Below are 17,738 nucleotides of genomic sequence, written 5' to 3'. Positions count from 1 at the left end.
TCAGCATTGTAGGATGGCCACACCAGTGCCACAACTTGCTAGACACCACCTCGGTGCCATCTGGAACTTGGCATCTCAGCGCCTTGTGGTGTCTTCAATTCAGAATATATTGTTGCGCTGCCTTTGGCTCCATTTGCACATCGGTCCGCTACTGACGCCATCTCACAGGCCAACGGGGCGCCCCACGCCGACTTTCAGCATTGTAGGATGGCCACACCAGTGCGGCAACTTACTAGACACCACCTCGGTGCCATCCGGATCTTGGCGCGTTGTGCTGCCTTCGGCCTATTCGCACATCGGTCCGCTACTGACGCAAACTCACAGGCCAACGGGGCGCCCCACGCCGACTTTCAGCATTGTAGGATGGCCACACCAGTGCTGCAACTTGCTGGACACCACCTCGGTGCCATCCGGATCTTGGCGCGTTGTGTTGCCTTCGGCCTATTCGCACATCGGTCCGCTACTGACGCCGCCTCACGTGCCAACGTATTTTCTCCGCATTTTATACCCTATGCCGCATAACAGGTCATGTGACTTGTTTATAAAACTTTTCATTGGTTCATTTTACTTTTGGTTTCCTAATGATGGAAGGCTTGATCATATGACCTAAAAACAACACTTTTCATTGGATGAAAACTTTTTTTTTTCCCAAACGATGAAAGCCCCACCTTGTTTCTGGATGTTTCAGACTGAAGCTGGCATCAGCATGAGAGCACCACCATCTCGTAGCTCCGTCGTGGTCATTCCGTGAGCAATCATGGCAGCCGCTCCCCACCAGAAGCCTGCAGGAGTCGGGGCCCCCAAAACTTTTGATGAATTCTCAATGCGGAGGGGACGCTTTCGAGAATGGGGTCCAAGACCTAGCAGACAAGCGTCCGATTTCCAAGGTGTCCCAGGGCCATTTCAGTGGACCAGGCCCAAAAAGGAAAGAGCCTGCCGCCATTTTGAGAGTCCTGTGACAGCCGCCTATCGCTGCACCGCAAGAGTGGGCGCAACTCAGCTGAATTGCGGCTTTTGACACAGTGGACCAAAAACGGACGGAATGGCAACTGAAACGGTAAAGGGGCGCCCCACTACAACAGATGACACTCCACCTGGAGAGGCCCGTTCACGCCGCCTCCCCCGGGGCGCCCCACGCCGTTATTCGGAACAGCATTGTAGGATACCAAAACCAGTGCGGCAACTTACTGGACATCACCTTGGTGCCATCGTTCTGCTGCCTTGGAACTATTCGCACAACAGTTTGCTACTGATGACCCACCCCCCGCGACGCCCCACGCCGTTATTTGCTGGGTGGCAACTTACTAGACATCACTTTCGTGTCATCTAGATTTCAGCGCGTTCTGCTGCCTTGGAACTATTCGCACAACAGTTTGCTACTGATGACCCACCCCCCGCGACGCCCCAGGCCGGAAATCTGGACGTTGTGCTGCGTTGGGACTATTCGCACAGCCGACCGCTACTTCGTTGTTTTTCCCTAAAAATGTTTATATGTTATTACTATTTTTGTTTTCTTGTATATATTTATAAATTATTAAAGTTTTATAATCTTACTACTTTGTCGGAGTGCTATATATTTTTAATGTGACACATAATTGTAAAAACTTTGATGTACAAAGAGTCTTCCCTGGAATCTTCCGCTTCACGCTCGGTCCCCTCCCCAATCACAATACAGGATGGTTTTCAGATAATAGCAACGCTTCTGCTGTGACGGATCTCATCGAGTGTGGGCCTTGATCTACTATAACTCCTTTGAAGAGGGGTGATTCTTTACAGCTGTGGCCATAAACTACATCTGCAGGGCTAGCTGATACCCTAGGACCAGCCTGAACAATCGGACACAGAGGAAAAGGAGTGTCAGAGGGTGCGGTAGTGAATAGGGCGAAAGGGAGGTGTCGGGCGGGCACAGGGTGTGATTCTCAGGGAAGGGCAGCGCAGATGGGGGGAGGTTTATTACCCATGCATAAGACAGAGAGCGGGGGTGACCACTGCCTGGGGAAGATGCTTGCGAGGGTGGGGAGCCATGCTAAGGATCGACAGCGTGCACAGAGTGGGTCTGGTCAAGGCATCTAAAATGGCTGCCGTGCACGACAAAAGTGTGGCATTTGAAAAAAGACAAGATGGCGCAGACAATGTTTTTCAACACTTCCTGATTTCCTTCGAATCGAACGTTAACAGACGTTGGGGCATATTACCAAAGTTAAGCGATATTTATCCCTAACGATGCATTGCAAAGATTTTTTTACCGTCAGAAATTATCGCAGATAAACCTTGCTATTATCAAGGTTTATCGCAAATACGATAAAAAACGACCGCAATGCATTAATATCGCTGAAAACTCAGCGATATTCATGCATTACCGAGCTAATGCTCTTAGCCATGTTATCCACCTCCCATTGGATAACATGGCTAAGAACTGCTCAGGGCAGCTGTTACTTTTTGGAGATATTCGCGCTTATCTCGAATATTTCCAAAAGTTGATAATAGGAGATAGCGATGTTAGCGACTGTTTCCAGTCGCTAACATCTTGGCATGCCCACTTTGCATGTCATTAGTGATAAATATCACTCACATGCAAAGTGGGGCCCAAGATGGTCGCTATCTCCTACTAGCCGTCGCTAACTGGTGTTAGCAACAGCTAGGTAATACAGATATAATTTTATCTCCGCGAAGCGGAGCGCTGTTACAGATATATATCTTGTTTTTGAACGTTAATTTCTCAAAATGCACTGAAGCACATATATTGAGACCTAGCAAAGGCACATCGGGCTACCAGTCCCTAATATTTTACCAAGTTTCGTGCAAATCCATTCAGCCGTTCGATTATTATTATTATTTTTATTTTTTTGCCCCGCGGGGCCCTTTTAAAACCTCCACATCAAACCTAGGGGGTCAGCGAGGATCTACTATGCCCCCTTATGGTCATTTGCCCCTTCGCTTTGGCCTCCTCTTGTCTCTCGATCCTACCGAGAGACAAGATGGCGGCCGCTACGGACTGTTTGGAATGTTTACAGACACCGGAGAGCCAATCAGCTTCGCTTCGCAAAGCTCCGTAACGCGAAAAGTACGCGAAGCGGTGCGCTGTTACAGATATATATCTTTTTTTGAACGTTAATTTCTCAAAATCCACTGAAGCACATATATTGAGACCTAGCAAAGGCACATCGGGCTACCAGTCCCTACAATTTTGCCAAGTTTCGTGCAAATCCATTCAGCCGTTCGATTATTATTATTATTATTTTTTTTTGCCCCGCGGGGCCCTTTTAAAACCTCCACATCAAACCTAGGGGGTCAGCGAGGATCTACTATTCCCCCTTATGGTCATTTGCCCCTTCGCTTTGGCCTCCTCTTGTCTCTCGATCCTACCGAGAGACAAGATGGCGGCCACTACGGACTGTTTGGAATGTTGACAGACGCCGGAGAACCAATCAGCTTCGCTTCACAAAGCTCCGTTGCGCGAAAAGTACGCGTCCTGGAGCGCTGCCCGGTCCGCTGTTACAGATATATATCTTTTTTTAAACGTTAATTTCTCAAAATCCACTGTAGCACATATATTGAGACCTACAAAAGGCACATCGGGCTACCAGTCCCTACAATTTTGCCAAGTTTCGTGCAAATCCATTCAGCCGTTCGGGCTAAAAGTGAGGCCAACCGCCCTATGGAAAACTCAATGTTAAAAACACGTTTTGGGACCCCCCTTTTTTCTCGGTCCCCCCTTGACGAACCCCCCCCAAATTTTTAAGGGCTGCTCAGAAACAAAATGTGCAATTTTCCTGAAAATTTCAGCCAATTCCGTCCACAAACGCCAAAGTTATTAGACATAGAATTTTCAAAAATCCCATAGAGAAAAAATCCTAACTATATATACCTACTGGCGACCGCCAGTAGGTAATATATATATATTTAAATATATTTTCCACCAAATTGCCCAAAGCATTTCAGGACGCACATATATATATATATACTTTAAGAAGGGTGCTTTGTTAAGGATAATGTGCTAATATTTAAAATGTGATTCATGCAGCAATTTTAAATGTGATTCATGCAGCAATGTGTATTAAATGCAAAGTGTATTGTAAAGAAATTGAAACAGCACATTCTTAAATGTTCCTTTTTTTGTAGTACATAGATACTATACAGTAGTTTAGCAATACGTATCTAAAGAAATAAAATAAAATGCAATGTGGAATGGGAGGAATAACTGGTTCATGCTTGCATTAAGAATGGGCCTGCAAGTGTGAGCTTGTCTGGGCTGCCTACTAATGGGTTAGTAGCAGCAGTGTTATTGTGAAAGCATATTTTACGAGCACTCAAACAAAGACGGAATGATGTGATTAATGTGGTTTTTTTTTAGGGAATTTAAATATCATTCATAGCGAATTCCAGGAAATAATTCACAGTTGTACCTCTTTTCTGGTAAATAGAAACTGAAACCACCTGCAAACTTTCAGTAAGCCTGCTTATCCATGAGGTAGATGTACATGAAAAATGAAGTAGAGAACTTCAGGGTAATTCCCACGTTTAGGAGAGCAGCTCCTTTATACAACACACTCTACACTCTCTACAACACCCCCACACTCTGAATCTGCTCACCTCGAATGCGAGTTGTAAGCATAGGATTAGCGCAGAGCCATCCACGCTGAGATGCAGATCTATGCAATACCTTCAACTGCTTTATCATGTTTCATCACTTTTCATATATGGAGGAAAAAAAGTCTTGCTAAAACCCACTTTTTTAGAAAGACATAAAGATTATTTTTCTCACATTGTAGCAAACTATAGAAACATGAATTAGAAAAAGTGCTGATAGAATGTCAAGATATGAAACAGGTTGAGCTGCCCTATTCCTCTAGAGATGGAGGGGGACCCTGGAATTAAGGAGCCCCTCCAGATAGAAAGAGCATCCTATTCTCTTGAGCCCTTTCCAGCCACACTGGTGAATCACCTACGAGGAGTGTCACTGACTGTGAAGAGACTGGATCTAGAGGACAAGTAATGTGAAAGTGAATTCCAGCTAGCTAGCCAGAATACTGAGACATAGCCATAGCTCCAGTTGGACATAGCCCTTTGTAAGAAATTGGGGTACTGGTTGAGTGGGGTGGAACCCTTCTCAAGCAGCAGCCACAATTCTTCTCTGGGTGAACATGCAGGCAAACCCATATGAACCTGTGCTCACCCCTCGGGTAGCTTGGCACAGAACAGTCAGTCTAAACTCTTAAAAAGTATTTGTTCAACACTTAAAACAGTAACACAATGAAAACACACCACCAAAGGACCCCACATCGGTTTCGGAAAATAGATTAGTTTTTAATAAATTAAACATTACCAAAATGACAAAAATCTGTAAAACTTGAGATATGCAGGCTTAAAGATTCCAGTAAAATGTGCGCCAAAAGCACATTGCACCAACCGTGGATATCTTGTCGCACCTGACTAGAACAAAGAGATGGAGCGCAGGCTGGCCAAAGGTACCCATTTAGGCCCACTGAACAAAGTACCATAATGATGGTTTGCAGAGCATTGCGAGGTTCAGCTCCGAAGATGTGTTGTGAAGCCAAGGCTATATGTCAGTTCCAAGGTGATGAGGAGCTTCATTGTGAGGTCCTGCATCATCGCTGAGAAATACAGCCGATGAGAACTTGCAACGCGAAGTCTGGCATCAAGGATGTGTCCCGCAGTTGAGGTGAGGCATCAGTTCTGAGGAGATGTGACGCTGCAGTGCGAGAACTCGCATCCTCGTTGAGGCTGTTGTCATTGAGAGAAGAGAGGGGCTGCATCAGGAAAGCTCCGATGTGGCTACAGGGGCGAAGTGGAGTTCATTGCATCAGAAGAACAACAGAGGCAATGCATCAGTTCCAAAGACGATACATCGATCAGTAAAGGCAATGTATTAGTTATGTTAGAGTTGTGCCATGGAGGAGATGCATTGGTTCTGCTGGATCCAAAGAAGCTGGCAGAGCACATTAGGCCCACTTCCAAGGGTTGGGGACAATATGTGGCACCACTTGGCAGGGTAGACTCGTATATGGCAGAGAACATGTGCTAGGTTGAAGGGTGTTCGAGCCTTTGTCCCTGAGGCTGTAGTCAGGAAGCAATCAACTAGCCCTTGGAGTCACTTTGGAGTCCTGGGTTCAATAGATGTAAATATAGTCCTTCTCAGCAAGGCAGGAGGGCAAACGACAGCCAGTCAGAACACTAGGGCAGCAGCCCTTCAGAGCAGCAGTGCAGCAGAGTGACAGTCCTTTCAACAGCACAGCAGTCCTTCTTCATGACAGAGTATCCACTGGTCCTGAAGTGTACTTAAGAGGTGGTATCTGAGGTACAATGTTTATACCTTGTGCACTTACTCTGTAAGATGAGATAAACTTCTAGAGGTTTCCCTTTGAAGTCCCCAGGCAACCTGCCTTCCCTGTCCTCCAGACTAACTACACAGGGTATTCAGTAATTTATGCGGAGGCAGGACACAGCCTATTCAAGTATAAGTAAAGCTGTGACCAGCTCTAGCCTCGCATCTTGCCAATGATGGCCCATCAATGCACACCTAGGCTCTCTATTGTGTGTGACTGCAGAGTTGCTAAATGGCTAAAGCAGGAAAATGCATACTTTCTAAAAGTGCTATTTTAAAATTTGTAATTTATTATCTGACTTTACCATGGAAGAGGATGTTCATTACAATCTCAAAGACACCAAACATGAACTGGTTACCTGCACCCATTTGGAAATTACAGCTTACTAAATGTAATTAGGTAACTTAAATGTTATCCTATCGGAGAGGTAGGCCTTAGTGCAAATTGAATTTAAGAGTTTTTCGCTACCAGGAAATGTAAAACTTGAAAGAACATGTCCTAATTTTGAAAATGCACCACTTTCCGCCATATTGGGTGTCCAGGGACCACCCTAAGGTTGACACAGATGATTGAAAAGGAAGGGGTGAGCCTAAATAAAAAGTTTTTTTGCCAGGTTAACATAGCAGTTTAAAACTGCACACTCAGGTTGGAATTGCAGACCTGAAACAAGTTTCAAGGGCTACTTAGGTGGGTGGCACAATGAGTGCCGGCCCACTAGTAGCATTTAGCTTGCAGGCTAGAACCACTTTACTATGGACTACGATTACGACTTCCTCGTCTCCCTGCTATGGCTCCTTCCTCCCCTCCTTTTCTACAAATTCTCTAAACCTTGTTGTTTGTTTACTGTACCTTATTATGTTATTGTAACTGGTGTCATTTGTAATGCATTGCTCCTCTGTTATAGCGCTCTGATACTTCCGGGTCTAGCCAGCGCCACATAATCCTGATTGATGTACCTTGTAATGCAACGATCCCCTGGTTAAGCGTTCTGATACCTCTGGGTCAAGACAGCGCTATATAACCTTTGCAAATCAAATAAACTAAAAACTGGTTTTCCTGAACGTTGAGACCTGAGCAACATGGCTGATAACCGGTGGAGCTGCTAGACAGCTAATGAGGGGATTGGCCCTGGTTTCCCCCCTGACCATCACCTACCCAGCCGGACACTGGGCACAGTTCCTCCTCGTCTCCCTGCTATTACTCCTTCCTCCCCTCCCTCCTACGAATTCTTGAAACATTGTTTATGTGTAATGTACCTTACTTTGCTCTTGTATCTGATGTAATTTTTAACGCAATGATTCTATATGTAAAGCGCTCTGATACCCTCTTGGGTCAAGTTTGCGCTATATAAAACTTTATAAATAAAAATAAAAAATAAATAAATGTGACAAATGGGTATAAGCCAACGTCACCATGTTTAAGTGAGCGATCACAAGCACATTAGCACTAGTTAGCAGTGGTAAAGTGTGCAGAGTCCTAAGGCCAGCAAAAACAAGATCATCAAAAATGGAGGAGGAAGGCAAAAGGTATGGGGTAGACCACCTAAAGGCTGACAGGTCTAACACCCTTGAAGAGAAAAGATTTACTAGCACTTATGTAGAGCAGAAAAGCACCTAATGCTCGATGCACCAATTATTCCTGTGCCTGACTATCCCAGATGTCAATATACTATAACAAGTGATGCCACAGTTGGATGTATCCCAAACGTGCTAATTCCATATGATCTGATAACTTTTTTGTGTCAATGGTGAGTTTCCTGGTTAGCGTCTTTTGAATTTATGTGTACCTTATATCAGACAGAGAAGGATTAATGCTGTGTTGGCTTGATGTGGATGCTACATTTAGAGGACGCTATCCCTGTGAAAGTTCTAGAAGCTCAAAAGTGAACACATTATCCAGAAATGAAACAGGTCCTTCATATAAACTTTACGTTGACTCCTGAAAAGCACATGAGTAAACTAAAGAGTATAATCATACCCCTGGAACATAGGTACCTACTGCATTTACATCCATGGATGGATCGATTAATGACATTGAGGGTCAAGTATATGAGGTTCTGCACAAACTGATAACACACCCTGAATCATTGTTTTACAGATTTGCAGCAACAGCATGTAGACCTCCAGTTCACTACAGCAAAGGATCCAGGTAAAATCTCTGTTAAGAAAGCCTTTGTGGGACACTTGTTGGATGGTGAACCGTATCCTAAGCAGTCTAACTAGGTATGTGGAAATAACCACCAGAAATAATACTTCCAAAGGCCCAATACCTTAGTGAAAGGGTGGCCAGCCATAAAGCTCCCTGGGAAATAATCACTTTGACACCTCTTAACTTACGAATCCACTGGACTGGAAGCCTCCAGGGGATAGCTAGTGTAATCTGTGTGAGGAGGGTAGACCCATGGATGCTGAGTGGAAGGTCTAGTGCCATCTTGTTTCAATGGAAAGGTTGGAAGTAGCTTTGGGCACTCTGGAAATGGTGCCTATCAGTACAGCAAGGCATGCACAGAAGGCTGCAGCTGATGGTATCCATGTGACTGTGGCATGCAGATGCTAGTCAGACTATGGTCAAGAAGAAGTTCATTTCCCCAAAGGAGTATATACCCAACAGTCCCAGAGAGTTACCAATCGTTATAATTGAAACCAACAAGCCAATAATCTCAGACCTCCTTGAGTGTGGCCGTGGGCCACACTGTACGGCGATACGTAGTCATCTGTCCTTCCAGCCCCTTGGAACGTATGCTGAAGCATAATCTGTCAAATTCTGAGTAAACATCTATTGCTAGGAAAGCTAAGACATACTAGAAGATGTCTATGTGTACTCTCCCTGAAGCATCTCAATAGAATAAAAGAAGGTAAGATTGCAATGTAAGTGAACTGATCTGGGGTTTTTAGAAAAATCAGATATTAGGGGCGCACTGCCTCAATTTCTACGTTACGGTATGTGGTATGAATGGTTGTTGTGTAGTGCGTGAAGAGCAGGCGGAAAAACACCCTTAACCGTCTAAAAAAAGTCAAAGACTCAACATCATTACAAAGCTGTGCTCTCGCAACTACATTAAGGTGTCACAGAAAAAAGTACAATGAACAATATGATTCAATGAACAGAAGCAGATTCTCTCGTGTGTTTCTTGTCACAGCAAGATGATGGTTTATTTGTATCCAGACTTGAGGAATATCACAGTTAGCCGACACGTGTTTCGTCGTGTATAGTTGAGTCAACACGACTCTTCAGGGCTTGAAACTCAACTCCAAAAGTATGGGTTGAGACTAGTCTGGACCTCGTAGTTGTGTTCTGTGTAGGTAGATAAGAGAGAGACACTATGTCATTAGGAATCAAATTTGTGACTGAGTAGGAATGGTGTATCCAGTGTAGTCACGTGCAAGATACACTTTTTGCTGCTAAATTCCGCCCTATTGGGTAGGTCAGCGTCTTCGAATATTAGCGCTCTGAATGCGGTTGCGTATCAGGCAGTAACCGGGAGGGGATCCATCTGTACAAGTGTCCGTACACGAGAGACGACGACCGGGAACCAACAGAGGAGGGATACCGCACCACGGCTCACCACTAAAGAGAAAACGAACCCGTTTTCTGCAGCACTTGTACAGATGGATCCCCTCCCGGTTACTGCCTGATACACAACCGCATTCAGAGCGCTAATATTCGAAGACGCTGACCTACCCAATAGGGCAGAATTTAGCAGCAAAAAGTGTATCTTGCACGTGACTCCACTGGATACACCATTCCTACTCAGTCACAAATTTGATTCCTAATGACATAGTGTCTCTCTCTTATCTACCTACACAGAACACAACTACGAGGTCCAGACTAGTCTCAACCCATACTTTTGGAGTTGAGTTTCAAGCCCTGAAGAGTCGTGTTGACTCAACTATACACGACGAAACACGTGTCGGCTAACTGTGATATTCCTCAAGTCTGGATACAAATAAACCATCATCTTGCTGTGACAAGAAACACACGAAAGATTCTGCTTCTGTTCATTGAATCATATTGTTCATTGTACTTTTTTCTGTGACACCTTAATGTAGTTGCGAGAGCACAGCTTTGTAAAGATTGCAATGTAATCCAGCCATAGAGTTGCCACATATCAGGAGAACCTTCTAGTTTTATCCGCATCACTGAATATGAGGAGGTTGGAACTTTTGACCTATAGGCACTCAGCTGGCTGAATTATAGGCCAGTAAGGAGTCATATCAACAAATATCTGTGGGGTAGATTGTAATTGTTCAACCCTCGAAGAACTTCAAAGGCAGCCTGTTAGAACTGGCTATTTCTGGTAGGCTAAGGCTGACGCCAAAGCCAGGCAGAAACACCATTCTAGTCAGGGCAAGGAAGTCACACGCCAAGATAACCCCTGCTCACCCCCTTGGTAGCTTGGCACGAGCAGCAAGGCTAAACTCGGAGGCAATGTGTAAAGCATTTGCGCCAGCACACAACAGCAACAACGTCCTAGGCACACCACAAAAGGGACTCCACACAAGGTTATATTAAAATAACTTTTGTATTGTAAACACACATCAGATAAAAATCACACATGTACATTGTGCCAACTGGTACGGGCAACATTCATAAGGGATTATGTACAGGACAGGGCCACATGGGCAACTGTCAGAATCAACACTTTGTAGATATAGAAATAGCACTTATAGAACTTAGAATAAGTATAGCAAAAAGAATAACAGTTGTAAATCACATCCAGTAACTACTGGGGACAGGTAAGTACCACCTACGCAACCCTAAACACCTTAGGAGAATGTCACGCAGGGGACCAGGACCTCACTAGGACCACCTGTACTAAAAAGAACAACCACCTAAGTATCACACAGTATTTAGGGGTCTAAGAAAGAACACATTACCCATGATGCATAAAACACATTCAGAGGAGTAGTAAAGGGAAACACATGATGCATAAACCTACACATTCAGCGGTGTTAAGAACAAAGCACATGATGCAATAAAAATACATTCAGAGGTACCATAACAATACAATAGCGCAAAAGTCACATGATATCTAAAAACATTCAGGGGTGCAGGAATAACACATGATGTAAGAAAACACATTCAGAGGTGCAATAACCATACAATTGCGCACAACTTACATAAACCACCACCTGTGGCAATCCCTAGGCTAACTGGCCTTGTTGGGGCTTAGATGCCCTGTGTCTCAATGTCAGGGGCCTAAACGGTGCAGGTGCCCACTACTTGCTGGGCACCTGGGAACACTCACTCGGGCCTAAACGCTGCAGCTGGCACTAAGTGCTGCGCAGCTGTGACTGGCCGGGCACCTCTGTGCCATCTCTATCCCTCTCAGGGACTCACTCTCCATCTTGCGCCTAAACGGTGCAGCTGCCCACTAATTGCTGGGCAGCTGGAGACAAACTGCGACAGGGCTCTCACTAGCCCTTAGGAAACAAAACTGCGCCCACTGTTGGAGCCCACAGGCTCTACAGATAACATTGCCCCCAGGGAGCACACCGGCTCCTTTGCCAATCATGCCCCTCATCCACCAGGCATTGGCTCCACTGGCCTTGGGGACCCCCACTGGGGGCTCTTAAACAAGAATGTGCCCCAACATTGGAGTCCCTCCTGGACTCAGAGAACAGAAATGCCCCTGGGAGCCTTCTAGGCTCCAGGAGCAATGAGGGGGGGTCAACAACAGCTGTGGGGGCCCGGGGGCGGACACCGATCATGTGCCCCGACATCACCCCCTTTGTACAACAAAGCCTGGGCCCGAATCACTACAGCGGCCGCGTCAAAGCAGCCCCCCCTTCTATGCGGGGCTGCTCGAGAGCGGGACACCGGCAGGGTGCCTCGCTCAACTTCCCCCCCCAGCCGGCCTTTACTCACCGGCTCTGGGGCGATCTGCGGCTCTCTTCCTTTGGCAGCAGTAGCGCATGGCGGGGCTCTCCCTCCTCATGGGAGCCCCGCCTTTACAAAGCGCCCGCCTCGCCATCCACCCGGTCCCCCATCTCGGGACCGGGACTCGAGGGGGAGCCTTCGTGGCTCCAAGGCAGCCCGTCTCCGCTCTCCGCCGCTCCTCTATCGGCCGCTCAGCTTCCTCACTCGGGGCTCCCTCTGCACACGGGAGCCCCAGCAGCCGGCCACACTCCTTCTCTCGGGGCTCCCTCTCGGTCACGGGAGCCCCGCAACGGCCGCCATCTTCTCTCTCCCTCACCGGGCCGGACTGGCCAATCAGTGCGCGGCAGCGGGCGGGACTTCCTCCGGGAACCGGAAGTCCCGCCCCACATCAGGCACTCCGGTGCCTGACTTCCTGGTCGCGGCGCGAGGGCCGCGGCGGTGATTTTACTGGCATAATGAGGGTTGGGCACCCTCGAAATCCCAAATAAACATAGCAGCGAGGTGGGCACTCGCTCAGGGCACCAAAACAAGGGGTGGCACCCTTTAGTTTAAAAATAGCGCTACTCAGGCAGAACGCAGGGTGGCACCTGCAAAACCTCACGCAAAATGCGTGATAGCGACACGCTCGCTACGGGTGCAAAATAAAGCGCTCTCAAGCGCTAGGAGGCAAAATAAAGCGCTTCCATCGCGCTGGGGGCACTGACAGTCCCACAAGCCCCCAGAGATGACCCCTACATCAAGAAGGTCCCAAAAGTCCTGAGGCATCCAGGAGGCAGCACAGCAGCTCCTATTAAGAGAAATCCTCCAGCAAAGTTCTTCAGGAGTCCAGGACCAGTCCATCAGGAATCCAGGGGCTGGGCCAAGTTCCCCCCATCAGCCCAGGCAAGGCAGAGGGGTCCCCCAGAAGTCCTCCAGGCATACAGGGGCTGGGCAGCGCCCGCCCCTGGTAGATTCAAGTCAGAAACTAGAACAATTTTGGAAGGGGACACAGCCCCTTCTTATACAGAAAAAAGTCTTTGAAGTCTTTGTGTAGGCAGTGTGAGAACCAGCTAGACTGGTTTAGAAGGAAGTCCCTTCAGTATCAGGGACAGAGGTGACAGTCGCCCAGCGGGGGGTGGAGACAGCATTGTGGCAGGCAGGCACAGCCCTTCACTTTCAGGTGCTAATCTCCTCCCGCTTCCCTGGCAGCAGATGCTGCCTTTCATTCACGGCTGACTCAGACAACCATCTGGGGGCACTGCAGCCCCTGTCACACTCAAACCAGACAGTCAATCCACAAGCAGGCCCAGGCACTCCTGGGCCAGGCTCACCAGCCAATCACGTGCCAGCAGACTCACTACACAAATATGCCAACTTCTAAAAGTGGCGCTTCTAGACTAGACACAATCATGCCGCATACACCATTACGCAGCATTCAATCTCACGAGTTCACACATATCAAACTCGACCCTGCACTCCCCACACATCAGGAACTACCATGGGCATACATACTCCCCATTCATTCCTATGGGAGGGCAGGTCACTCACCACACATACACAGAGAGCACACGCACTTTACACTGTACCACAGTGAAAAAGTGCGCAGAGGCCTAAAATCACCAACCCAGGTTCCAGAAACAGGCTAGGAAAAATCAAAAAGTCTCGGGGTGAACCTGCCAAAAGGGCCAGGTCCAACACAGCCATTATGGATCAACATGATAACACCTCTCTCCGCCTCTTCCTTGTGAATATCCCCCACTGTCTTTTCCATGTTATATCGTCATTCAGCAAGTATTAATTGTAGAGATGCCCATTGTTTCTGCTCTGACTGTGAGACTTGCCTTTTCTCCTCCATCTCAACAACAAAAGCTCCTAACTTTTCCTAGTTCTCTCGCTCCCTCTTGTCGTTACATTTTAACCTCTGCGTTTGTACGATCCGACGGATCATTTTCATCAATGTTCTTTCTTAGACTAGAAGAAATGTTAAAAGGTGTAAAAAAAGCTGTAGAACACTTTAACGAACTGGACAATTGACTGTGTCTTCCTTTGCTAAAAGTCCAACAGATTATTTAACCTAGTAACACAGAATCACTCTAAAGAAACTGTCTAGTCAGACAAAAAAAAATCTGTCCTAAGGGTTCCAGAACCAGTATATGACCATGTAGCTTACTGCAGTGGGATGCACTTGTACCAGATTTACAGGTGAATATTTCTCTAGCATCTGTGTGGCTGATGAACATTTGATTTGTGTAGTAATACATTTTGGGGAGTGAAAAAGTTGTTCCTTTTGCACAAAGAACATGGTTGGGAAAGACAGCACTTCCTGAGTCTTAGTTTACATTTCGATTCTGAGCCTCTACCCTCACACTTTCACTGCTCACCCCTCCTACCTTGAGGGTCAAGCGTGGAAAGCATGGACTTGACATAGTAGTAAAATATCCCCCCCCCCCCCACATACACACACACCCGGGGTGTGAACCAGTAACCCTTGCTTTCTCGGTGACCACCAAAATGCTTTTGACAGTTAAGTGCAGCATTTCTCTGCTTTTTTGGGTTAGGTTCCTTTTCTATAATTGAACCCACAAAAAGTTATAGACTTTACTTTCCACTTGGAACGCACCCTTACCTGGTTGAGGGCAACAGACACACTGTTGGGGGGTGCAGTATGGGTTTCAGGAGGGGCTTGGCACGATCGAGCAATGCCTACATTTCCATCTATTGGTTAGTAAATACACCACTGCTAAACAGGGCTCGGTCTGCCTGGCCTTCATGGATATCTCCTGTGCTTTCAACAGTCTTGTCAGGTCGGAATTATGGGGGACCCTACTAAAGCTGGTGTTGGGAGCAGAATTGGTACAGTTCTCGAGAACGCTCCATTTTGATCTGTCTGCATGAGTGAGGTTTGGACCACTGGGTGAGTGAACAGACAGCTCTAAGGTAGAACGAGGGGTGAGACAGGGCTGTGTCTTGGCCCCTATAGTGTTCCTTCTGCATATAAATTGTCTAGGTGCTTCCCTCTCTGGTGTAGTCTTCAACGCCCCTTTAATTTGTAGGAAAAAGGTCCCAGTTTTATTATAACCGCATGATGCGGTTTTAATATGCAGAACTCCTAACTGCCTTAATATATTTTACCTTTCATGACGATATTGGGTCTGGATACCAATCAAGCAAAGACTTTTATCATGGCGTATAATCCCAGAAACAGTAGGATGTGGGACTTTAATATCAATAATCAACCTGTCACACAGATCACTGAGTTCTCGTATTTGGGGGTAGTCCTGGATGCCAGGTCTAACTGGGGAACGTGCACAGCCAAGGTGAGGCCGAAACGTATTAGTTCAAGGGGCTGCATCTTCAATCTGGCTAAAAGTATTGGTAAGAAACCTGTAGCCCTTTAGAGGAAGTTTATAAGAGGAAATGCCTCCCGATTCTTACCTATGGTGCAGGAATCTGGGGTTAAGCGAATACCAGTCCCCTCCAGGTGGAACTAAACAGTGGGGTCAGGAGACTCTTGGGAGTCGCATCCACATGCTCCACCTTCATAGTACAGTAGGAGCTTGGGATGCTGTGAAGCTGCTCCTATTGTGCTCCATCTGGGTCAATCCACTATGCACATTAAATAGAAGAATTATTAACAATTGCCTAGGGTGTGAGAAAGACTCAAAAATCCCCTGGTTTGATTATATCCAATCCGAGTTAACTAAGTTGGTTAGGCCGTCTCTTTTTACCAACCAAAATATGCATTTAAAGCTAGGTCAAGAACATATCACGGGACAATATCAAATTTAACGTATGGTCTGGTAGAGAATATGCGGATGTCCACCTTTCCCCTTCCCTGGAGCCTTACCTTGAGTGGATTGATAACTCATGGGATAGTGTTTGCTCAATAGGTTCAGGGCAGGATGTATGAGGTGGGATCTTTACTTTGACCTCATGGTAAATTTGATCCTACAAAAGACCTATTATGTCCATGTAAAGCATCTTCCCCGCAATACTTTTATATTTCAATTTCTTCTATACATTTTTTATTGATCTTACAAAAATGTTTTTAATCCCGATTATACGAAGAAGGCGGATCAGAACCTCCGGACCAACCCTTGTGTACTTACAACAACTGGATTCCCCTTCTAATTGCATTAATATCTGCTCCTTTCTGAAATGTGCTTTTAACAGAAAAAAATCATTATGGTTTCAGTCTTTTGGTCTACCTATTGACCAAAGCCATATGCTTCCCATTGAGTTTTCTTATGTGCTTTAGGCACTTTAAACTGTTCTTTACTTGTACTTTTCTGCAATGATAGATTTTACGATCCATTGCTGTATTTATGGAGTTCACATTGACAATGGAGATCTTCTTCACTCTATGCACAAGGAATAAAATTGTCCAACATTGATTCCTGGAACACCCTCGTTACTTAGCCAGCACTAATCAAAGCTCCAATTCTTTTCAACTTCTCAAGTACTGACTTGATTCACAATCCTGAACTCGTGGAAACTCCATGGACATTGGCTGCCACCAATTATGAGGGTCAAACCCAGATCGTGCAGTCTTGCACATCTTTCCACCATAACACGCCTCTCTATTTTTTTTGTATTGGTTCTAAACAAACATCACATCACATGATACAGATGACTAATCCGACGATGCATCAAGATTGATACCATCCTGGCATGGGAACCCCCGAAAACTCAGACACTGGTGAGGGCCTTTTTAGGACTCACGGGGTACTACAGGAGGTTTGCCAAGGGGTATGGCAACATTGTTGCACCCTTGACTGAGCTGAGTTCCAGGAAGCAGCCCAAGAAAGTGAACTGGACTGACACCTGTCAGGAGGCTTTTGACGCCCTGAATACTGCCATGTGCACAGCACCCGTGCTTCAGGCGCCCAACTTCTCAAAAGAATTCATTGTTCAGACAGATGCTTCAGAGCATGGTGTGGGGGCTGTTCTATCACAGATTATTGAAGAGGGCCTATACCAACCTGTAACCTTCATCAGTAGGAGGTTACTTCCACGGGAACAGAGGTGGAGTGCAAATGAGCGTGAGGCATTTGCTGTGGTCTGGACACTGAAGAAGTCGAGACCATACTTGTTTGGGACTCACTTCCTGGTTCAGACAGACCACAGGCCCCTCAGATGGTTGATGCAGATGAGGGGTGAGAATCCAAAGTTGTTGAGGTGGTCCATTTCCCTACAGGGTATGGACTTCACGGTGGAATACCGCACTGATACAGAACACGGCAACGCTGATGGTCTGTCCAGATTTTTCCGCCTTAGTGAAAAGAACTCCCAAGGGGAAGGGTAGTTCTCCCCAAATTTCAGCTGGAGGGGACACGTGTTAGATCTGGCATCATTGGCGTGAGCCTCCCTTCCATTTTTTACTGATTGCCTCCTCTGTTTCTGATATGTTTTGCTGGTTATATGCTTTGGGCACTGTGCCACTGCTATTCAGTGCCACAGTGCAAGTGCTCCCTATGTTAAATTGATGTACTGATTAGTGACTCCATGATTGGGTTATTTGATTTAATTGTC

Source organism: Lissotriton helveticus, chromosome 7, assembly GCF_964261635.1.
Source record: "Lissotriton helveticus chromosome 7, aLisHel1.1, whole genome shotgun sequence".
NCBI lineage: Eukaryota > Metazoa > Chordata > Amphibia > Caudata > Salamandridae > Lissotriton > Lissotriton helveticus.
The sequence above is the reverse complement of the archived record's forward strand: the minus strand, read 5'-3'. Positions refer to the sequence as shown.